The following is a 25,455-nucleotide window of genomic DNA, read 5'->3' as shown; positions in this document are numbered from 1 at the left end:
GACTGGCTCCTCCTGCTTCCTCTCTGGCAGTGTAGTTCCGGACCTTAGGGTGATGGCATTGATGCCACCCTTTGGATTGGGCAATGGTTGAGAAGGAATTCCACTTGAGCTTGCCTGTTGAGTGTTTAAAGTATTGGGTGGTGCTAGCTGAGAGATGAGAGCTTGTATAGCGGATACTAGGCCATTAAGTGAACTTTCCATGTTCCTTTGTCCTTGTGCAATGGATTGAAGAGCATCGTCACTCGGAGAGGAGTTAGATTGAGTGATCTGCGGAACTTGTTGTTGGTTGTGTTGTGGTCCTTGGGACTGCCTCAGGTGAGGTGCTCTGTAAGGCTGGTTCTGGTTCTACTGCCTGTTGTTGTTATTATTCCACCTCTGATATCTTTGATTGTCTCTGCCTCCTCCGTTATTGTTGTCCCTCCAATTTTGGTTAGAATTGTCTCTCCAATTCTGGTTAGAATTGTCTCTCCAATTCTGGTTAGAATTGTCCTACCATCCATGGCTGTAACTGCCACCTTGATTGTACCCTTGGTTGGGGCGGTCATAGAAGTTATGAGTGGCTGCCACAGTGTTGACTTCCTACTGGAGCTGCGGACATTCATCAGTATAATGGATGTAATCAGCACAGATCCCATACACTCTCTGTGGGACTAGCTGTTGGCTTTGCTATGGTTGTTGTTGACTCAACTGCATCTGCTTCAGTAAGTTGGTCATTTCACATATACTCTGAGCCATAACAGTAGTTTCTTTGCTAGAAGATACCTCTACAACAACCTTTGACCGGCCTTATTTCTGCCTGTGATTCCTTGTAGACTCAGCCAAGTCGCTGATCAATTGCCATGCCTCATCAGTGGTCTTGTACTTTTTCATAGACCCATTGCTAGCACTTTCCAATGTAGTCTTATCTTGGGGCCTCATGCCCTGTGTGACGTAGCCGAGCAACACTATCTTGTCAATCATATGGTGGGGACATGCTTCCAAAAGGTTGTTGAAGCACTCCTAGTATTCGTAGAGAGTCACGGACTCGTCCTAAACAATCATGGAAATGTCTTTCCTCAGTTTATCAGAAACTTTAGCTGGAAAGAATTTTTCCAAAAATTCTCTTCTGAGCGTATCCCAGTCAGAAACAGTTGCTGCGGGTTGAGTGTAGTACCACTCTCTTGCCTTTCCCTCAAGAGAAAATGGGAAAGCTTTTAACAGAATAAAAGTTTCATCTGCACCGTCGCGCCTAACAGTAGAACAGGCTACTTGGAAATCTCTAAGGTGCTTGATAGGCTCTTGAGCAGGCAAGCCATGAAACTTAGGCATCAAATTAAGCAGTGCAGTCTTTATTTCAAAGTCTGTAGCCACTGCTGGGTGATGCGCTTGAAACGGTTGCATTGTGAAATCAGGGGCTCTAGCCTCCTGGATAGTAACTCTCCTAGGTGCTTCCTTGTCACCTACACAAAAATCAACCGAATCAGCAGAAAGGGAGCTTGTTTCTTCCTCAAGTGGCGTTTCAGATTCGTCCTCAGAGAGGACTAACCGACGCCGAGCTTGCCTTATTCGTGAGATAGTTCTTTCAATCTCAAGAACAAATACTGGCAAGCTTGGATCAGGAAGTGAACGCGTCATTTAACGAAAGAAACATGCAGGTCATAGTAGCAAAATAAAATAAAAATGAAAATAAATAAAATCCAATCAATAACTTAGCACTCTATTGCAACTCCCCGGCAACGGCGCCAAAAATTGACGTGGCAAAAATTAGCGAGTTAAGAAATTATTATAAGAGATACATTGCAAATACAGTTCTTAACCAACCAAAAATCTGTTTATCAATTTAGAAGGGTTGTCACAAAGTTAGAATTAAAATACTGGGAATATGATTCCCAGGTCGTCTCCCAACGAGTTGCAGAAAGATGTGCTATTTTAATAATCAGATGTTTTCAAAAATGGTTTGAGTTGATAAACAGGAAATTAAATTAGGGAATTTATGTAATTTTAAATAAAGACCTTGACCGGGAGTAGATTAGTTGGAAGCCCTATTCTTGTTGGAGTACTCTCAAGATTAATTAATGGTTGAAGGTTGTTCTGCTTAGTTATCCCTTACTAGGTAGGGGAAAGTCAAGCAAGTTGGAAAGCTATTTCTATTCACAAGTTCTAATCCTCTTTCTTGGAAAGGGTTAGTGTCAGTGACTAGAGGACAATCCAACAATAAACCCAGTTACAATTTTTCTCTTGAGCATTCCAACTCAAGGTCCTCCTTTCAATCAACTCCCCATCAAGTTATGGAACTACTCGCTCATTATGAATGTAAACTTCACAAAATAATAAAGAGAGATAAATAAAGACATGATAGATAATAATCAAAAAGATCAATTAAAAATAAAAATGGTTCTTATATTAATAAATTCTAAAGATAATCCAATAGTAATTCTGAGTAAATTAAGGACATGGAAGAGTAAGAGACAAGTAAGGAAAAACAAACTAAAATAATGAAGTTTTGGCGGAAGTAATAACTCTTCTCAATATCCCAATCCAAAAAGCAATGAAAACGAAATCCTAAGAACTACCAAGGTGTAGAGAGAAAATCTAGAGGAGGAGTAAAATCAGATCTAAAACTTGAAATTATGTGGAATGATTGTTCTCTTGGTCTCTGCATGTTTCCTGACTCTAGTCTGCTTTTCTGGACCAAAAATCGGGTCAAAACAGTGCCCAAAATTGCCCACAGTGAATTCTGCAGATTTTGCAGATCGCGCTCGTCACGCGATCGCATCATACAGGCATTCGCGTCATCCAGCGTTTTGCCTTGCCACGTGTGCGCGTCGTCCACGCCTTCGCGTCACGTGTGCAGTTTCCAATCTGCGCGGTCGCGTGAGACATGCGTCCGCGTCATTGCAATTTCCTCTATGTCGCGCGGTCGCGTGAGCCATGCGTTCGCGTCACTTCTCGTTGGTCATCTCCTTAATTTCTTGTGTTCCTTCAATTTTGCAAGCTTCCTTTCTAATCTCCAAGTCATTTATGCCCTATAAAGCCTGAAACACTCAACACACATATCACGACATCGAATGGAATAAAGGAGAATTAAAATACAAAATTAAAAGTCATTAGGAAGCAAGTTTTCAACCATGAAGTATTTTTAGGAAGGAATTATAAATGCATGCTTATCATATGAATAAGTGGGTAAAGATTTGATAAAACCGCACCATTAAGCACAATATAAACCATGAAATAGTGGTTTATCAACCTCCCCACACTTAGTCATTAGCATGTCCTCATGCTTAGTTGAAGGAGATAAAATAAATGAGTAAGAACATGTAAAACTCATGCAATGCAATGCAACCTATATATGTGAATACAACTATATGATTCTTGTCCACTTGGTCAAAAGTAAATAAGCTCTTCAAGACAATCAGAAATCAAATTCTACTAATTCAATTCTTATTCAGTAAAAATAGATAAAAATGCAAGAAGGTAGCTCATGAAAGCAGGGAACATAGAACTTAAGCATTGAACCCTCACTGATAATGTATGTATGCTCTAATCTCTCTAGTGTATAGGGTAATCACTCTATCATTCTTTAATCATGCTTTCTAATTTTTGTTCTTCTCCTAACCAATCAACAACAATTAATATACCAATGCAAACATCATGAGGTCTTTTCAAGGTTGTAATGGGGCCAAGGTATGGGTAAGGGTACATATATGGTTAAGTAAGCTTATAAATTGAATCTTTAATTAGCCCAAGCTTTCACCTAACACACATATTTTCTTTATAGCTTAAATTTCACACTTAGCTACCCAAAATTTTCTTTTCACATTCTTTACTCATGTATCAAATTTTATTTTAATTTTATCATACATGCATTGATCTTTGAATTCTCAACTTGATATTAGGGTAATTTTGTCCCCTTATTTAATTATTGAATATTTTTTTGGTTTTTTTTTTAACATAGTTTATCAATGCACATAGATTTTTAATTTTCTAGTTTCACATGAGTAGGTACCCAAATTCCCATTATATCATCATGACATATTCCCTTATTATCTCTTGTTCCCACAATTTTCCCATACTTAATTAACACACAATTCTATCTTAAACTAACCAAAGATTCAATTGGGATATATAATTGTTTTTCCGCTTAAGGCTAGTGGTGGACAAAATTGTGATTACACTTTGATTATGTAAAATTCATTGCTCTTTCTTTCCCTGGCAATGGCACCAAAAACATGATGCCAATACCATGGTTCACAACTTCGCACAACTAACCAGCAAGTGCACTGGGTCGTCCAAGTAATACCTTACGTGAGTAAGGGTCGAATCCCACGGAGATTGTTGGTATGAAGCAAGCTATGGTCACCTTGTAAATCTCAGTCAGGCGGATATAAAATAGTAATGGGGTTTTCGAAATTAATTAATAAAATAAGGATAGAAATACTTATGTAACTCATTGGTGAGAATTTCAGATAAGCGTATGGAGATGCATTCGTTCCTCTGAACCTCTGCTTTCTTGCTGTCTTCATCCAATCAATCTTACTCCTTTCTATGGCTGGCTTTATGTAAGGATGTCACCGGTGCCAATGGCTACTTTCGATCTCTCTCGAGAAAATGGTCCAAATGCTCTGTCACAGCACGGCTAATCGTCTGGAGGCATCACCCTTGTCGTTGGTTGCATTCTATTCCTCTCTGTGAAAATGGTCCGATGCGCTGTCACTGCATGGCTAATCATCTTGGAGGTTCTCGATCATACTAGAATAGGATTTACTATCCTTTTGCGTCTGTCACTACGCCCAGCACTCGCGAGTTTAGAGTTCGTCACAGTCATTCAATCCCAGAGTCCTACTCGGAATACCACGGACAAGGTTTAGACTTTCCGGACCCTCATGAATGCCGCCATCAATCTAGCTTATACCACGAAGATTCTGATTAAGAGATCTAAGAGATACTCATTCAATCTAATGTAGAACGGAAGTGGTTGTCAGGTACGCGTTCATAGGGAATGATGATGATTTTCACGTTCATCACATTCAGGTTGAAGTGTGAATGAATATCTTAGAAGCGGAACAAGTGAATTGAATAGAAAACAGTAGTACTTTGCATTAATCTTTGAGGAACAGTAGAGCTCCACACCTTAATCTATGGAGTGTAAAAACTCTACCGTTAAAAATACATAAGTGAAAGGTCCAGGCATGGCCGAATGGCCAGCCTCCAAAATGAGATCACAGGATCAAAATACAATCCAGGATGTCAAATACAATAGTAAAATGTCCTATTTATAATAAACTAGCTACTAGGGTTTACAGAAGTAAGTAATTGATGCATAAATCCACTTCCGGGGCCCACTTGGTGTGTGCTTGGGCTGAGCTTGAGTGTTGCACGTGTAGAGGTCCTTCTTGGAGTTGAACGCCAGATTTTGTGCCATTTTGGGCGTTGAACTCCACTTTGCAACTTGTTTCTGGCGCTGGACGCCAGAATTGGGTAGAGAGCTGGCGTTGAACGCCAGTTTGCGTCATCTAAACTTGGGCAAAGTATGGACTGTTATATATTGCTAGAATGCCCTGGATGTCTACTTTCCAACGCAACTGGAAGCGCGCCATTTTGAGTTCTGTAGCTCCAGAAAATCCATTTTGAGTGCAGGGAGGTCAGAATCCAACAGCATCAGCAGTCCTTCTTCAACCTCTGAATCTGATTTTTGCTCAAGTCCCTCAATTTCAGCCAGAAAATACCTGAAATCACAGAAAAACACACAAACTCATAGTAAAGTCCAGAAATGTGAATTTAACATAAAAACTAATGAAAACATCCCTAAAAGTAACTAGATCCTACTAAAAACATACTAAAAACAATGCCAAAAAGCGTATAAATTATCCGCTCATCACAACACCAAACTTAAATTGTTGCTTGTCCCCAAGCAACTAAAAATCAAATAGGATAAAAAGAAGAGAATATACTATAAATTCCAAACTATCAATGAAACATAGCTCCAATTAAATGAGCGGGACTTATAGCTTTTTGCCTCTTGAATAGTTTTGGCATCTCATTTTTTCCAATGAAGTTCAGAATGATTGGCATCTATAGGAACTCAGAGTTCAGATAGTGTTATTGATTCTCCTAGTTCAGTATGATGATTCTTGAACACAGCTACTTTATGAGTCTTGGCCGTGGCCCTAAGCACTTTGTTTTCCAGTATTACCACCGGATACATAAATGCCACAGACACATAGTTGGGTGAACCTTTTCAGATTGTGACTCAGCTTTGCTAAAGTCCCCAATTAGAGGTGTCCAAGGTTCTTAAGCACACTCTTTTTTTTGCTTTGGACCTTGACTTTAACCGCTCAGTCTCAAGTTTTCACTTGACACCTACACGCCACAAGCACATGGTTAGGGACAGCTTGGTTTAGCCGCTTAGGCCAGGATTTTATTCCTTTAGGCCCTCCTATCCACTGATGCTCAAAGCCTTGGGATCCTTTTTATTACCCTTGCCTTTTGGTTTTAAGGGTTACTGGCTTTTTGCTCTTGCCTCTTGGTTTTAAGAGCTTTTGGCTTTTTCTGCTTGCTTTTTCTTTTTCTTTCTATATTTTTTTTTCGCCTATTTATTTATTTATTTATGTTTTCTGCAAGCTTTGTTCTTTGCTGCTTTTTCTTGCTTCAAGAATCATTTTTATGATTTTTCAGATTATCAAATAACATGTCTCTTAGTCATCATTCTTTCAAGAGCCAACATATTTAACATTCTTAATCAACAACTTCAAAAGACATATGCACAGTTCAAGCATACATTCAGAAAACAAGAAGCATTGTCACCACATCAATATAATTAAACTAAGTTCAAGGATAAATTCGAAACTCATGTACTTCTTGTTCTTTTGAATTAAAACATTTTTCATTTAAGAGAGGTGATGGATTCATAAGACATTTATAACTTTAAGACAAAGTTACTAACTACTAATGATCATGTAATGAAGACACAAACATAGATAAGCACTTTAACATAGAGAAAACAAAAACAGAGAATGTAAGAACAAGGAATGAGTCCACCTTAGTGATGGTGGCGTTTTCTTCTTGAGAAACCAATGATGTCCTTGAGCTCTTCTATGTCTCTTCCTTGTCTTTGTTGCTCCTCCCTCATTGGTTTTTGATCTTCTCTAATTTCATGAAGGATGATGGAGTGCTCTTGATGTTTCACCCTTAGTTGTCCCATATTGGAACTTAATTCTCCTAGGGAGGTGTTGATTTGCTCCCAATAGTTTTGTGGAGGAAGATGCATTTGAGGCATCTCCGGGATCTCATGGTGATGAGCTTGAAAGGGACCTCGGGGATCACCTTCTTCTTGGCCACAACATCATAGAAGTGGTCTTGATGGGCTTTGGAGATGAACCTTTCCATCTCCCATGACTCGGAGGTGGAAGCTTTTGTCTTCCCTTTTCCTTTTCTAGAGGATTCTCCGGTCTTAGGTGCCATCAATGGTAATGGAAAAACAAAAAGCTTATGCTTTTACCACACCAAACTTAGAATTTTGCTTGCCCTCGAGCAAGAGAAGAAAGAATAGATGAAGAAGAAGAAGAAATGGAGGAGAGGGAGAAGGTGTGTTTCGGCCAAGAAGAGAAGAGAGGGTTGTGTTGTGTGAAAATGAGGAAGAATGGAAGGCTTTATATAGGGAAGGGAGGGGGTTAAGGTTCGGCCATTTATGGTGGGTTTGGGTGGGAAATTGATTTTGAATTTTGAAGTTAGGTGGAGTTTATGAGGTAGGTTTATGGGGATGAATGGATGGATGTGAGTGGTGAGGAGGTGATGGGGAAGAGAGATTGAGGTGATTGGTGAAGGGTTTTGGGGAAGAGTGTTTATGGGATTTTGTGAAAGAGAGTGGTGAGGGATGAGAAGAAGTGAGTGGAGGTAGGTGGGGATCCTGTGGGGTCCACAAATCCTGAGGTGATCCTGTGGGGTCCACAGATCCTGAGATGATCCTGTGGGGTCCACAGATCCTGAGGTGTTCAAGGATTTACAACCTTGCACCAAATTAGGCATGTAAAATGCCCTTGCACACAACTCTGGGAGTTCAGCGCCAGGTTGGTGCCCATTTTGGGCGTTCAACGCCCATTTGTTGCCCATTTCTGGCGTTGAACGCCAGAACCATTCTTGTTCTGGGCGTTCAGCGCCAGCTCTTCTCCAGGGTGCAATTCTGGCGTTCAGCGCCCAGATGATGCCCATTTTGGGTGTTAAGCGCCCAGATACTGCCCATTTTGGGCGTTCAGCGCCAGAACCATGGTCTGTTCTGGCGTTGAACGCCAGGCAGATGCTTCCTCCAGGGTGTGATTTTTCTTCTGCTGTTTTTTATTTCGTTTTCAATTTTTATATTTATTTTGTGACTCCTCATGATCATGAACCTATAAAGACATATAACTAAGAAAAAAAATATAGTTAGATAAATAAAAATTGGGTTGCCTCCCAACAAGCGCTTTTTTAATGTCAATAGCTTGATAGTGGACTCTCATGGAGCCTTACAGATGTTCAGAGCATTGTTGAGACTCTCCAACACCAAACTTAGAGTTTGGATATAGGAGTTCAACACCAAACTTAAAGTTTGGTTGTGGCCTCCCAACACCAAACTTAGAGTTTGACTGTGGGGGCTTTGTTTGACTCTGCTTTGAGAGAAGCTTTTTCTGCTTCCTCTCCATGGATGCAGAGAGAGATCCTTGAGTTGTAAACACAAGGTTGTCCTTATTTATTTGAAGGATCAATTCTCCTCTGTCCACGTCAATCACAGCTCTTGCTGTGGCTAGGAAAGGTCTTCCTAGGATGATGGATTCATTCTCTTCCTTTCCAGTATCTAGGACTATGAAATCAGCAGGGATGTAAAGGCCTTCAACCTTTACTAACACGTCCTCTACTTGTCCATAAGCCTGTTTTCTTGAATTATCTGCCATCTCTAATGAGATTTTAGCAGCTTGCACCCCATAGATTCCCAGTTTCTCTATTACAGAGACGGGCATGAGGTTTATTCCTGAACCAAGGTCTCTTCTGAGGCAATGTCAGTTGATCCAGATCACTTAGTTCATTGGTGAACAAGGGAGGTTCATCTTCCCAAGTTTCAATACCAAATAATTTGGCATTCAGCTTCATGATTGCACCAAGAAACTTGGCAGTTTGCTTTTCAGTGACATCCTCATTCTCTTCAGAAGAGGAATACTCATCAGAGCTCATGAATGGCATAAGGAGGTTCAATGGAATCTCTATGGTCTCTAGATGAGTCTCAGATTCCTTTGGTTCCTCAGAGGGAAACTCCTTATTGATCACTGGACGTCCCAGGAGGTCTTCCCCCTTGGAATTCACGTCCTCTCCTTCCCTTACAGGTTCGGCCATGGTGCTTATGTCAATGGCCTTGCACTCTCCTTTTGGATTCTCTTCTGTATTGCTTGGGAGAGTGCTAGGAGGGATTTCAGTGATCCTTTTACTCAGCTGGCCCACTTGTGCTTCCAAATTTCTAATGGAAGACCTTGTTTCATTCATGAAACTTACAGTGGCCTTAGATAGATCAGAGACTAAGTTTGCTAAATTAGAAGTATTTTGTTCAGAGTTCTCTGTCTGTTGCTGAGTGGATGATGGAAAAGGTTTATTATTGTTAAACCTGTTTCTTCCACCATTATTAAAGCCTTGTTGAGGCCTTTGATCCTTCCATGAGAGATTTGGATGATTTCTCCATGATGGATTATAGGTATTTCCATAAGGTTCACCTAAGTAATTCACCTCTGCTATTGCAGGATTTTCAGGATCATAAGCTTCTTCTGCATAAGAAGCCTCTTGAGTACTGTTGGATGCAGCTTGCATTCCATTCAGACTCTGAGAAATCATATTGACTTGCTGAGTCAATATTTTGTTCTGAGCCAATATGGCATTCAGAGTATCAACTTCAAGAATTCCCTTCTTCATAGGCGTCCCATTACTCACAGGATTCCTCTCATAAGTGTACATGAACTGGTTATTAACAACCATGTCAATGAGTTCTTGAGCTTCTGCAGGTGTTTTCTTTAGGTGAATGGATCCACCTGCAGAAGTATCCAATGACATCTTTTATAGCTCAGATAAACCATCATAGAAGATATCCAGGATGGTCCATTCTGAAAGCATGTCAGAAGGACACTTTTTTGTCAGCTGCTTGTATCTTTCCCAAGCTTCATAGAGGGATTCACCTTCTTTCTGTCTGAAGGTTTGAACATCAGCTCTAAGCTTGCTCAGCTTTTGAGGAGGAAAGAACTTGGCTAAGAAAGCCGTGACCAGCTTATCCCAAGAGTTCAGGCTGTCTTTGGGTTGAGAGTCCAACCACACTCTAGCTCTGTCTCTTACAGCAAAAGGGAAAAGCATGAGCCTGTAGACTTCAGGATCTACTCCATTAGTCTTAACAGTATCACAGATCTGCAAGAATTCAGTTAAGAACTGAAAAGGATCTTCAGATGGAAGTCCATGAAACTTGCAGTTCTGCTGCATCAGAGAAACTAGCTGAGGTTTCAGCTCAAAATTGTTCGCTCCAATGGTAGGAATGGAGATGCTTCTTCCATGTAAATTAGAATTAGGTGCAGTAAAGTCACCAAGCATTCTCCTTGCATTATTGTTGTTGGGTTCGCCTGCCATCTCCTTTACTTGTTCGAAATTTTCAATAAGATTGTCTCTGGATTGTTGTAATTTAGCTTCTCTTAGTTTTCTTTTCAAAGTCCTTTCAGGTTCTGGATCAGCTTCAACAAGAATGCCTTTTTCTTTATCCCTGCTCATAAGAAAGAGAAGAGAAAAAGAAGAGAAGAGGAATCCTCTATGTCACAGTAAAGAGGTTCCTTATTGTTAGTAGAAGAAGAGAAGAAGAAAAAAATTCGAACACAGATAGAAGAGGGGGTTCGAATTTGGTGAGTGATGTGAGGAAGAGATGTTAGTAGATGAATAAATAAAGAGAATAAGATGAGAGAGGGAGAGGATTTTCGAAAATAATTTTTTTGAAAAAGAGTTAGTGATTTTTCGAAAATAGTTTTTGAAAAAGGTTAGTAGTTTTCAAAAATTAAGATTTAAAAATTGAAATAATTAGTTAATTAAAAAGAAATTTTGAAAAAGAGGGAGATATTTTCAAAAATTGGAGAGAGAGAGTTAGTTAGGTAGTTTTGAAAAAGATAAGAAACAAACAAATAGTTAGTTAGGTAGTTGAAACAAATTTTGAAAAGATAAGAAGTTAGGAAGTTAGAAAAGATATTTTGAAATCAAATTTTTGAAAAAGATAAGATAAGAAGATATTTTTGAAAAGATATGATAGAAATTAGTTTTTGAAAAAGATTTGAATTTTAAAATCACAATTAATGACTTGATTCACAAGAAATCATAAGATATAATTCTAGAACTTAAAGTTTGAATCTTTCTTAACAAGTAAGTAACAAACTTGAAATTTTTGAATCAAAACATTAATTGTTATTGTTATTTTCGAAAATTTGATATAAAAATAAGAAAAAGATTTTTGAAAAATATTTTTAAAAATTTCGAAAATAACTAAGAAAAATGAAAAAGATTTGATTTTTGAAAAAGATTTTGAAAAAGATAAGATTTTTAAATTGAAAATTTGATTTGACTCATAAAAACAACTAGATTTTAAAAATTTTTGAAAAAGTCAACTCAATTTTCGAATTTGATGAGAGAAAAAGGGAAAGATATTTTTTTTTTTATTTTTGAATTTTTAATGATGAGAGAGAAAAATTAAAACATCATTTTCATGTTTTTCTCTTTTATTTTTGAATCAAAACAAGGAATGCATGCAAGAACACTATGAATGTCAAGATGAACACCAAGAACACTATGAAGATCATGATGAACATCAAGATTTTTTTGAAAAATTTTTAATGCAAAGAAAACATGCAGGACACCAAACTTAGAATTCTTTAATGCTTAGACACTAAGAATCCAAGAATGCATATGAAAAACAAGAAAAGACACAAACCATGCAAATGCAAAGATCAAACAAGAAGACTTACCAAGAACAACTTGAAGATCATGAAGAACACTATAAATGCATGAATTTTTTGAAAAAAATGCAAGATGAGTATGCAATTGACACCAAACTTATAACATGACACATGACTCAAACAAGAAACACAAAAATCTTTTTTTTTTTTTTATTTTTATGATTTTTCAAAATTTTTTTTATATTTTCTTTTAATTTTTTCGAAAATCATTTTGAAAAAGAAAAATAAGGATTCCAAAATTTTTAATATGAATTCCAGGAATCTTATACTTTTTAGTCTAAAGCTCCAATCAAAGGGTCAGGCATGGCTTAATAGCCAGCCATGCTTTAGAATGGAATTACATCCATTGAGGTGATTAGTTGAAGACCAATCCGAAAGGAGTTTGAATATGGCTTTACAGCCAGCCAGGCTTCAACATGCTTCATGAAACACTAGAATTCATTCTTAAAAATTCTGAAGAAAATTATATTTTTGAAAACATTTTTTTTTTCAAAAACAAAAGAAAATTTTTTGAAAGATTTTTGAAAAATTTTTGAAAATAAAACAAAAAGAAAATTACCTAATCTGAGCAACAAGATGAACCGTCAGTTGTCCAAACTCGAACAATCCCCGGCAACGGCGCCAAAAACTTGGTGGAATAAATTGTGATTACACTTTGATTATGTAAAATTCATTGCTCTTTCTTTCCCTAGCAATGGCACCAAAAACATGATGCCAATACCATGGTTCACAACTTCGCACAACTAACCAGCAAGTGCACTGGGTCGTCCAAGTAATACCTTACGTGAGTAAGGGTCAAATCCCACGGAGATTGTTGGTATGAAGCAAGCTATGGTTACCATGTAAATCTCAGTCAGGCAGATATAAAATAGTAATGGGGTTTTCGAAATTAATTAATAAAATAAGGATAGAAATACTTATGTAACTCATTGGTGAGAATTTCAGATAAGCGTATGGAGATGCATTCGTTCCTCTGAACCTCTGCTTTCCTGCTGTCTTCATCCAATCAATCTTACTCCTTTCTATGGCTGGCTTTATGTAAGGATGTCACCGGTGCCAATGGCTACTTTCGATCTCTCTCAGGAAAATGGTCCAAATGCTCTGTCACAGCACGGCTAATCGTCTAGAGGCATCACCCTTGTCGTTGGTTGCATCCTATTCCTCTCTGTGAAAATGGTCCGATGCGCTGTCACTGCATGGCTAATCATCTTGGAGGTTCTCGATCATACATGCAAGGTTTAGACTTTCCGGACCCTCATGAATGCCGCCATCAATCTAGCTTATACCACGAAGATTCTGATTAAGAGATCTAAGAGATACTCATTCAATCTAATGTAGAACGGAAGTGGTTGTCAGGCACGCGTTCATAGGGAATGATGATGATTGTCACGTTCATCACATTCAGGTTGAAGTGTGAATGAATATCTTAGAAGCGGAACAAGTGAATTGAATAGAAAACAGTAGTACTTTGCATTAATTTTTGAGGAACAGCAGAGCTCCACACCTTAATCTATGGAGTGTAGAAACTCTACCGTTAAAAATACATAAGTGAAAGGTCCAGGCATGGCCGAATGGCCAGCCTCCAAAACGAGATCACAGGATCAAAATACAATCTAGGATGTCAAATACAATAGTAAAATGTCCTATTTATAATAAACTAGCTACTAGGGTTTACAGAAGTAAGTAATTGATACATAAATCCACTTCCGGGGTCCACTTGGTGTGTGCTTGGGCTGAGCTTGAGTGTTGCACGTGTAGAGGTTCTTCTTGGAGTTGAACGCCAGCTTTTGTGCCATTTTGGGCGTTGAACTCCACTTTGCAACTTGTTTCTGGCGCTGGACGCCAGAATTGGTTAGAGAGCTGGCGTTGAACGCCAGTTTGCGTCGTCTAAACTTGGGCAAAGTATGCACTATTATATATTGCTGGAAAGCCCTGGATGTCTACTTTCCAACGAAATTGGAAGCGCGCCATTTGAGTTCTGTAGCTCCAGAAAATCCATTTTGAGTGCAGGGAGGTCAGAATCCAACAGCATCAGCAGTCCTTCTTCAACCTCTGAATCTGATTTTTGCTCAAGTCCCTCAATTTCAGCCAGAAAATACCTGAAATCATAGAAAACACACAAACTCATAGTAAAGTCCAGAAATGTGAATTTAACATAAAAACTAATGAAAACATCCCTAAAAGTAACTAGATCCTACTAAAAACATACTAAAAACAATGCCAAAAAGCGTATAAATTATCCGCTCATCAGCTAGTAATGTGGTAAAATAAAGAACAAATGGGATTTAAAGGCTCAAAGTGGCTAACAAAGGTAATTGAATGGGTCGGGTTATTTGGGATAAGTGAGCTAAACAAATAATGGCCTCAATCATATGCAAGCATATAAATATATTAAACATTGGACATATAGGATGAAACAAATTATAGATTACAATCATAGAGAAGTAAACACACAAGAATAAAATAATTATGGTTAAATAATGTAACCATGTATAAAGGCTCAAATCTCACAAGCTGTGTGTTCTTTAGCTCAAAAACCATGTTCCGAATATAACTTCAAGCAAATTTAACACAAAAGTTTTAATTAAAATTAGTGAAATTTTGTTCTAAAAATAGGGTCTTAGAAGAAACTTATTGTCTTTTCAATCAAGTAGAACATGCATGCAACTAATCTATTACTATGCAATCTATCCTATTCTACAAAATAAAAACTAACTAAATATCCTATTTTATGGGTGTTAGGGAAGAGAAATTACCTCTGGAAGTCAGGTACTGACCGACCTCCCCATACTTAAGGCTTTGCACCGTCCTCGGTGCCATCTGTCAGGAGTAAAGGTGGGTTGGTAGCAGTATCTCCACAGTCGCGACCGTCATGGCTCCCTGTGATGGTAAAGAAAGTGGAGTCCGAGGTGTTTGAGTCTCTGTATTTTCCTTTAAGTAGCTCCTTGAGGTATGTGAATCGGCGCTTGTTACGGCGCTCTCTTAGCTTTGCTTTGTGTTCCAGCCGATCTAACCTTTCAAGTATCTGATGGAGCAGTTGATTGGTTGTATGGGCTTGTGGTGTTGAAGGAGGAATGTCTTCAGCCGGTTCAGTAGGCTGGCTTGTAGTGGCTGCTGGAGGTCTAATATATTTCCCGTTAGGGACGTACTGAGACAAGAGCTGAGACCAGGGCGGGAAAAGGTAAGTTGCCCGCAATTTGTACGTGTCCCATAGCACTCCAGATGTGTCTTGGTAGGTTCAGAGGCTGGTCTGTAAGGATGCACCATAGTAGAACGGCCATGTCTGCAGTGAAGGAGGACTCGTGGGTGATCGGAAATACGTAATGGGACATAATCTGTGCCCATACGCGAGCCTCCAAGGTAAGTGCAGAAGCCAATATTCCCTTAGGACGGGAACGATGGTATCCGTAGATCCATCTGCTGCCAGGTAGGGCGATAACTCTGAGAACAGCGTCCCATTCAAATTGGTACATCTGGCGCTTGAGTGTGGCCTCTTGAAATGCGTCCAGTCCTTTTGGAGTAGGGGGGAGATCTAAAGCACGCTGAATGGCCTCTTCTGTAATGGGAATTTGCTTCTGACGGACATAGATAGACTGCAGGGTCGGCAGGTGGAAGTTGGAGTAGAACTCGACTACCCAGGAAAGATTAACCTGCCGTGGCTGTCTCTGTAGGAAACCCCATTGTCTTCGTGCAATTTGTGGCTCAACAAATTCAGCGATATGGGTTGGGAGGATAAGAAGGTATTCGTTGTTGTAACTCCTTTCTGCCAGGGTGGGGAACATCTGCTTATAGTAGCGATTGGCAAATCGCGCAGTGTCCTTTGCTGGGAAGGCTTTCTCTTTGTCATCAACCTTTATAATCCTCTTAATTATTTTTGTTGAGGGTTTAACTGCAGTTGAAGATGGCTCTGCCACTAACGCTCGTTTTGTTCCTCTCCTTGCTGTTGATTTGGGAGCAGCTTTCTCCTTGCCTTTCTTGGTGGCCATCCTAAAAGAAAGAAAGAAAAAGTATGATAAAATGTCAAGGGTTGGAGCAAGGAAGAGAGCGGAAAAAGCGGTAATCACTGCACATTAAAAGATGAATGATGTTAACACATGGTCATGACTACATGTGGAAAATCATCAATGGAAATATAGCAAGTGCATATGGGGACAATTAAATGCTAGGTGTTTATTTGCATGCAGGCAAAGGCATGAGTAGCATTGATCAAGCATTCAATGTCCAAGTTAGATTACCAAGCCTTTCAAACTGATAATTTGTTTGTAATGACAATTATATTTAAATAATAAAATATAAAAAAAGATTTTATGAAAAACAGGCATATAGAGTGGTGGATTAAAAGAAATCTAAAAATAGTACACAATGCCATACGGGCGTTTTCACAAACACATAGCATGCATGATAAATAGCTAATGAAAATAATAATATGAACATGCAAGTAACCCTGAAAAATTAATATATAATTGCCAAACAAGTTCTTAACAATCCACAAGCAAACCATAAGGAATAATAATGACCCTAATAAATTTCCAACACCAATTAAAAGAAAAAGAAAGAAAAGGAAAACATGGATAATGCAAGTAAAAAGAAAAAGAAAAGAAGAAGAAAACATAAATGAAGAAGAAGAATAGAAAAGTAAGAAGAGAAGAAGAAAAGAAAAACCTTTACAATGGTGGTGAGAGAGAGAAAGTAAAAAGTGAGAAAGAAGGAAGGAGAAAGAAAGTGGAAGAAAATAATGAGGAGGGAAAAGAAAAAGTTGGATTTGGGGAAGAGGAAGATAAGATATTTGGCAAATTAGGATAAGCTGTACAGCGCAAGTGACGCGGACGCGTGGGGTACGCGTTCGCGTGGATGGCGCTTAAATGAATCAACGCGGTCGCGTCGGTCACTCAAACGCGTGACGCGTTTTGTGCTACTGGCGCGAGGGCAGCCTCGCGCTCGCACAACTCTCTGTTCAAAACTCGTTATTGCCAAATTCCAGGGTGACGCGGTCGCGTAATCGACGCGATCGCGTGAGTGGCCATTATAGGGATATGACGTGGACGCGTGAGCCAGGCGTCCGCGTGGTAAGGCTTGTGCGTTCAGCACTAGTCCAGCACCACTCTAGCACAACTTTCGGTCGTGCACCCTTTCTTACGTCGATTTTCGAGTCATGAGTCTGTGTGAGTGACGTGGATGCGTGGGAGGCATGTTTCCCATGTGACGCGAATGCGTCAGCATCGCAGTCGTGTGGGGTGATTTGTGCTAGAGGCACACCTCCAGCCACGCTCTCGCATGACTCTCTGTTCGATTGCTTTTTCTTCCTGATGCACATACGACGCGGACGCGTCAGCGATGCTGTCGCGTCGCGTGCTCTCCCCCCCCCCCCCTTTTTTTTAAATAAAAATATGCAAATACAGATGCAAACTAAATGTGCTGACAAGGAGAAGAGTTATTGAATAAGAAAACTAAGAATAGAGAAAGGAACGATCATACCATGGTGGGTTGTCTCCCACCTAGCACTTTGCTTTAACGTCCGTAAGTTGGACGCTCCACGAGCTCAGTCTTCTGCTTTGGGTGGATCCTCTAAGAGGAAGATCTCTAGCTCCTTGTTTTTCTTCATCTTCTCCCCATGATATAGCTTTAAACGATGTCCATTAACTTTGATGATTTCAGAGCTTGAAGGATGACTTAGGTGAAAAACTCCGTACGGCTCAGCCTTCTCTACTCTATATGGACCTTCCCATCTTGATCTCAACTTGCCTGGCATGAGCCTCAGTCTAGATTTGTAAAGGAGGACTAAGTCCCCAGGTTGGAACTCTTTCCTCTTGATGTGCTGATCATGTACAGCCTTCATCTTTTCCTTGTATAGCCTTGAGTTCTCATAAGCTTCTAGGCGAAGGCTTTCCAATTCTTGCAATTGCAACTTCCTTTTAGCTCCGGCTTTCTCAAATCCCATGTTGCACTGCTTTACTGCCCAAAAGGCTTTGTGCTCTACTTCAACTGGGAGATTACAGGCTTTTCCATAAACTAAGCGAAAGGGACTCATCCCAATGGGTGTCTTGTATGCTGTTCTGTATGCCCAGAGTGCATCTTGTAGCCTGGTGCTCCAGTCTCTTCTATGAGGTTTGACTATCTTCTGCAATATACACTTTATCTCTCTGTTAGACACCTCGGCTTGCCCATTAGTCTGAAGATGGTAGGCTGTTGCTACTTTATGAATTATCCCATGCTTCTTCAGTAATCCTGTTAGTCTCCTGTTACAAAAAAGGGTGCCTTGATCGCTCACGATTACTCGTGGTGATCCAAAGCGACAAATAATGTGGTTTCTCACAAAGGAAACAATAGTGTTAGCATCATCAATGCGGGTAGAAATTGCTTCCACCCATTTACAAATGTAATCTACAGCTAACAAAATATAAAAATAACCATTAGAATTTGGAAATGGACCCATGAAGTCAATGCCCCAAACATGAAAAATTTCACAGAAAAGCATAATCTGTTGAGGCATCTCATCCCTCTTGGATATATTACCAAATTTTTCGCATGGGAAACAGGATTTACAAAATTCAACAGCGTCTTTAAAAAGGGTAGGCCACCAGAATCCACAGTCTAAGATTTTTCTAGCTGTTCTTTGAGGGCCAGAATGTCCTCCACTCTCAGATGAGTGACAGGCCTCTAAAATGGACTGGAATTCTGATTGAGGCACACACCTTTTAATTACCTGGTCAACACCACATCTCCATAAATATGGGTCATCCCATATATAATATTTAGACTCGCTTTTCAGCTTGTCTCTTTTATGCTTAGTAAAGTTTGGAGGAAACGTGCAGCTAACTAGATAATTAGCTACAGGCGCATACCAAGGGACTACTTCAGATACTGCTTGCAGGTTATCAAATGGAAATTTATCATTTATAGGAGTGGAGGTATCCTTAATGTGCTCAAGGCGACTCAAGTGGTCCGCCACTAGATTTTGGTTACCACTTCTATCTTTAATTTCTAAATCAAATTCTTGTAGTAGCAGTATCCAACGTATAAGCCTTGGTTTGGACTCCTTTTTAGCTAATAAATACTTTAGAGCTGCATGGTCTGAGTACTCTACTACTTTAGTACCAAGTAAATAGGTTCGGAATTTATCCAGAGCAAAAACAATAGCAAGAAGCTCTTTCTCAGTAGTAGTGTAATTGGACTGAGCGGCGTCTAAAGTCTTAGATGCATAAGCAATTACAAAGGGATCCTTACCTTCAAGCTGAGCCAGCGCTGCTCCTACTGCATGGTTGGAGGCGTCGCACATTATTTCAAATGGCTGGCTCCAGTTTGGTCCTCTCACAATTGGAGCTTGAGTCAGGGCAGTCTTCAGCTTATCAAACGCTTGTTTACAATCCTCACTGAACTCGAACTCAATATCTTTCTACAATAGTCTAGATAAGGGAAGTGCTACCTTACTAAAGTCCTTAATGAATCTCTGGTAAAAACCTACATGGCCAAGGAACGAACGGACTTCCCTCACAGAGGAGGGGTAAGGTAAACTAGAAATAAAATCCACCTTTGTTGGATCTACAGAAATGCCAGTATTTGATACAACATGTCCTAGTACAATCCCTTGTGTAACCATAAGGTGACATTTTTCAAAATTCAATACAAGGTTTGTACTGACACATCTATCTAATAATCTAGACAAACTATCCAAGCAAAGATTAAAGGAATCACCATAAACGCTAAAATCATCCATAAAAATCTCCATACAGTCCTCAATAAGATCAGAGAAAAGACTCATCATACACCTTTGGAAAGTAGCCGGTGCATTGCACAAGCCAAAAGGCATTCTCTTATAAGCATAAGTCCCAAAAGGACATGTAAAAGTGGTCTTCTCCTGATCTTCAGGAGCTATATAAATCTGGAAATAGCCTGTGTAACCATCTAAAAAGCAATAATGTGATTTACCTGACAGGCGATCTAGCATTTGGTCAATGAATGGAAGAGGATAGTGATCCTTACGAGTGGCTTGGTTGAGACGCCTGTAATCAATGCAGACTCTCCAGGCGTTCTGTACTCTAGTTGCTATCAGCTCTCCATGCTCATTCTTCACTGTAGTGACTCCAAACTTCTTGGGTACCACTTGTACTGGGCTTACCCATTCACTGTCTGATATGGGGTAGATGATATCCGCCTCAAGTAGTCTGGTCACTTCCTTTTTGACAACCTCCAAGATAGTGGGATTCAGTCTTCTCTGGGGTTGACGAACAGGCCTTGCTCCCTTGATAAACCACTATTTTATGGTTTATCTTGTGCTCAATTGAGTGGTTTTTATCTACTCTTTACCCACTTATTCATACTATTTGCATGGTTTTACATTTGCCTTCCTAATTATGTGCTTTAATTGAAAACATGTTTCTTTGGACTTATCTTAGCTAATATTAATCCTCTCTTGTTACCATTAGATGCCTTGATATGTGTGTTAAGTGCTTTCAGAGATTACAGGGCATGAATGGCTCAGAGGATGGAAAGGAAGCATGCAAAAGTGGAAGGAATACAAAAAGTTGAAGGAACTGCAAAGCTGTCAGCCAGACCCTCTCGCACTCAAACAGCTATAACTTTAGCTACAGAGGTCCAAACGACACGGTTCTAGTTGCGTTGGAAAGCTAACGTCCGGGGCTTCGATTTGATATATAATATGACATAGTTTCTCTGACGCTAGGCGACGCGAACGTGTGCTCCATGCGGCCACGTCGCAGTGACAAAAAACTAGTGTGGCAGATTTCTCCTCCAGCGATTTCTGGGCTGTTTCCGACCCAGTTTGCGGCCCAGAAAACACAGATTAGAGGCTATAAAGTAGGAAAATACATCCATTCATAAGGATGCTTATTCATATTCACAATTTTAGGAGTAGATGTAGTTTTTAGAGAGAGAGGTTCTCTCCTCTCTCTTAGGATTAGGATTTAGGATTTCTCTTAGTTTTAGGAGTGACTCTCAATGCCAGGTTTAATGTTCTTTTTATTTATCTTCTCAATTTAATTTATGAATATCCATGTCAGATTTAAGTTCTTTTTGTGAATGCAATTCGAGGTATTTTCAGATTTAATTTTGCTTTGCTTTATTTATAAATGCTTTTAATTTAATTTAGATATTTTCCCTTTTGGCTTTGGTTAAATAATTGGTGACTCTTGAGTTATCAAACTCATTGTTGATTGAAAATTGGAATTCTTCCAGAATTAATTCATCCACTTAACTTACCTTCATAGTTAGAGGTTAACAAAGTGGGAGAAAAATCTAATTCTCATCACAATTGATAAGGATAACTAGGATAGGACTTCCAGTTCTTCATACCTTGCCAAGAGTTTATTTTTATTATTATTTTATCTTTCTTGTCATTCAACTAACTTTTTACCTTAATCCAAAACCCCAAAACACACTTTTTCATAACCAATAATAAGAACACCTCCCTGCAATTCCTTGAGAAGACGACCCGAGGTTTAAATACTCGGTTATCAATTTCAAAGGGGTTTGTTACTTGTGACAACCAAAACTTTTGTAAGAAAGGTTGATTGCTTGGTTTAGTAACTATACTTGCAATGAGAGTTTACTATAACTTCTAAACCATCAATCTTCCGCTCTTTCAAAATGGCGTCGTTGTCGGGAAATTGCAAACGTGTGCCTTATTATTGGTTATTGTAAATATTTTATTTTTCCTTGTTTATTTGTTTTTATTTTTGTTTTTATTTTTGCTTTTTCTTAAGTTAAGAGGTTATTGGTTTTTATTTTAAAATTTTTATTTTATCTTATCTTATTTCAAAAATCAAATTTCAAAATTCAAATTTAAAAATTTTCAAAATTCAAATTTAAAAATTTTCAAATTTCAATATTTCAAAAATTCAAAATTCAAAAATTTAAAATTCAAAATTTCAAAATTTAATTTTCAAATTCAAAATTTAAATAACCTTTTAATTTAAATTTGTTTTTATTTTTGTTTTTTAATTTTTATTTGCTACTATGAACTCTCACCCCTTTGGCTATGAGTCTGGTTACAATTATGTTGCAGGAAGAAAAAATTACAATGAGAACAGGCATCAAGGTTGGAACAATCAAAGATGGGAGGAGCCACAAGGATTTGATCAACCCTCATGGCAACAACCACCTCCAATGGACTATCAACAACCACCACCATATGCCTATAAACCCTCTCCTCAACACAGCTTTGAACCACCATACTCACAAGCCACCTACAACCATTCACCTCCATATGACCCTAACCCGTATCCACCATACCAACCACCCTATGAACCAAATGAACCCTCCTATCCACCCCAAACCTCCATGGAGAAAGCACTTGCCTATCTAAACTCTACTATACAAGCTCTCTTTACCCAAATCGGACCACCAAATTCCTTCCACAATCAACCCTCAAGCGCTAGTGCACTTCCTTGTTAACCACAGAATGATCTCTCTATCCCATCACCACCATCCATGGAAGAGCACCCACATTCATCAATCCAAGAGCAACATGATCTCAATGATGCTATTGACATGGAACAAGAGTGAAGGGATCATCTTCGTGAATCCATACTTCATAAGGAGCTAGAGGAGGCCCTAAAGGTGAAGGTAGTAAAAACCCTTGAAATCGAAGGAGTGGTTGAAGAATTAGTGAAGGAAGAATCAAGGGATCATCTCAAGGAAGCAGCGGATCGATTTCATGCAACTATATATCAACTAAATCAAGCGATAAGTCAACTAGGTTCCCAACGCTCGGACACTCAAAGTGCTCCCATGGCTTCATGTGGGCAATCTAATGAAGAACGTAGCATGAAGGAGATATTAGAAACTCCAGTGGACAGTACGGAGCATGACTTTGTACCGGAACAAGTGGAGGAAACTGTAATTATCAAAGAAGAAGAAGTGGTTGCAGACTTAGGAGATGTTGAACCTCCATGGGAAAGTCAGGTTATAGAACCTCCTTCCAAGGCGATTGAAATTGATGCTGAGGAGGGTGTACAACCTCCAAGGCATATCATGATTAAGAACTTGGAAGAGGTCGATCAAGAGATGGAGATTAAAGAAGAATAAGCACAACCTCCCATGCCCTCGGTAAGCAATGAAGAAGAGATTGAATTGGAAGAAAGCTACCAAGAGGAAGAGGTTGAAATTGAAGAAGCTTGCAAAGAGGTGGAAGTTGTCAAAGAGCACAAGGGAGTGGAGCTTGGAATCACCTTGCCAAAGTAATTGGAGACCCATCCCCCTAAGTTGCCATCATCCTTCACAACATTCAAGTGGGTAAAATTCATATCCCTTAGCTTTCTAATTCCACTTGAATATGGGCTACTGGAGACGGATGGTCAACTTATAGCTCTTTGTGGTATTAAGAGTAAGAGGACGATGGTTAGTGGTTGGAGTTGTCAAGCAAGGTTCAACATGGTTGCATACTCAAAGTTTAAATGCAAGGGTTGGGGTAAAGCTCAACTGAATGGGTCTAGGAAGTTGTTTGGATGCCTCAGTGAGAATTCTAAGGCTGAACCACCCGGATGGAATCATGATGATCAACAAGAAGACGGGTGCAAAAGCAAGGTTTGGGATCCTGGAATCTATTCTGACATCCAACACCCCGAGATCCTAAGAATCTGTTTGAAGCTGCTCAAAGGCTTTACGTGCCTAGTTTAGGACCCCAGAGGCTATTGGAATTCCAAACACTGGTGGAGATATTTGGATGAATACAAGCATAAGCCACCATAACAGGAAGCTCATCAAATGTCCAACTTAAGGACTTTAACTAAAAGTGCTAGGTAGGAGACAACCCACCATGGTATGATCGTTCTTTTCTTTATTTTTAGTTTTTCTATTCAACAACTCTTCTCTTTATCAGTACATTTCGTGCATCTGCATTTGCATATTCTTATTATTAAAAAAAAAAGGCCACGCGACGCGACCGCATTAGCGATGCGTCTGCGTCGTAAGGAGAGGGGAGAAAATAAAAACGAACAGAGAGTCACGCTGGAGCGTGGCTGGAGGTGTGCCAGTGGCACAAATCATCCCACGCGACCACGTCACCGACGCGTCCACATCACATGGGAATAATGGCCTCCCACGCAGCCGCGTCCCCTGATTTTCGACGCAAAAAGGGTGCACAACGAATTATTGTGCGAGAGTGGTGCTGGATTGGTGCTTAACGCACAATTCTGCCCACGCGGATGTATGGCCCACGCGTCCGCGTCGTTCCCTTCTGACGCCCCCTCACGCGATCGCCTGCCCCACGCGATCGCGTCACCCCAAATTTGGCAAACAAATACATTTGAACAGAGAGTTGCACAGGCGCGAGGCTGCACTCGCGCCAGAAGCATAACATGGGTCACGCGACCGCGTGACCAACACGACCGCGTTACCTGAACTAAAGCACAATCGCGCGAACGCGTGCCCCATGCAGCCGCGTCGGTTGCGCTGCACAGCTCAACCTTAATTGCCAAAATATCTTATCTTTTTCCTCTCCAAATCCTAATTTTTCTTTTCCCTCATTATTTCTTCCTTCTCCCTTCTTCCTTCTATCTCCCCTTTCTCTCTCTCTCTCTTTCACCTCCATTAACAAGGTTTTATTTTCTTCTTCCCTCTTTCCTTTTCTATCATTCTTCTTATTGTATATGTTATTTTCTTTTCTTTTCTTTTTCTTTTCATTATTCATATTTTCCTTCTTCTTCTTTCCTTTTTACATGGTGTTAGATTTTAATTTGAGTCATTATTCATCATTATATGATTTTCGGTTGTTGCGAATTGTTTGGCAATTATATATTATTTTCTTTAAAGGGTTGCTTGCATGTTCACTTTAATACTTTCTATTCCTTATTCACCATGCATGCTATGTGTTTGTGAAAAAGCCCATATGGCATTATGCACTTCTCTACATTATTCTATTCTACTATTCATTGCTTGCTTTTCATAAACTCCCTCTACTATTGTATTAATTACATTTAATTGTCAATACAAACGTAATGGTTTGCTACAAAGTGATGCTTGATCTATGCTACTCATGCCCTTTTCCGGCATGCCAATAAACACCTTGCATTCACTTGTCATTATATGCACTAGCTATTTTCCGCTGATGACTTTTCACATGTACTCATGAGCGTGTGTTAATGTCAGTTACCTCCTAATGTGCATCGATCACCACCTTTTCCATTCTCTTCCTTGCTATATATCTCTTTGAATTTAATTTACTTTCTCTTCACTTTTTCAGGATGGCCACCAAGAAAGGAAAAGAGAGAGCTACTCCCAAACCCCCAGCAAGAAGAGGAACTAAAAGAGCACTAGTGGCAGAGCCTTCTTCAACTGCAGTCAGGCCCTCAACAAAAAGAGTTAAGAGGATCATAAAGGTTGATGAAAAGGAGAAAGCCTTTCAAGCAAAGGACACTGCGCGATTTTCCAATCGCTACTGTGAGCAGATGTTCCCCATTCTGGCTAAAAGGAGCTACAACAACGAACACCTTCTTATCCTCCCACCCAATATTGCTACTTTTGTTGAGCT

The 25,455-nt window shown here is 39.5% G+C and overlaps 1 non-coding gene across 1 annotated transcript; it reads left to right on the top strand.

The window, feature by feature from the left end:
• Positions 1-10,098: 10,098 nt before the first annotated feature.
• On the top strand, positions 10,099-10,206 carry LOC112768038 (small nucleolar RNA R71). Its single transcript, XR_003185478.1, has one exon. It is a non-coding gene; the product is annotated as a small nucleolar RNA R71 (small nucleolar RNA).
• Positions 10,207-25,455: the final 15,249 nt, after the last annotated feature.

This window comes from Arachis hypogaea, chromosome 17 (assembly GCF_003086295.3).
Source record: "Arachis hypogaea cultivar Tifrunner chromosome 17, arahy.Tifrunner.gnm2.J5K5, whole genome shotgun sequence".
NCBI lineage: Eukaryota > Viridiplantae > Streptophyta > Magnoliopsida > Fabales > Fabaceae > Arachis > Arachis hypogaea.
Note: the sequence above shows the minus strand (reverse complement) of the source record. Positions and strands in the feature narration are given on the sequence as shown.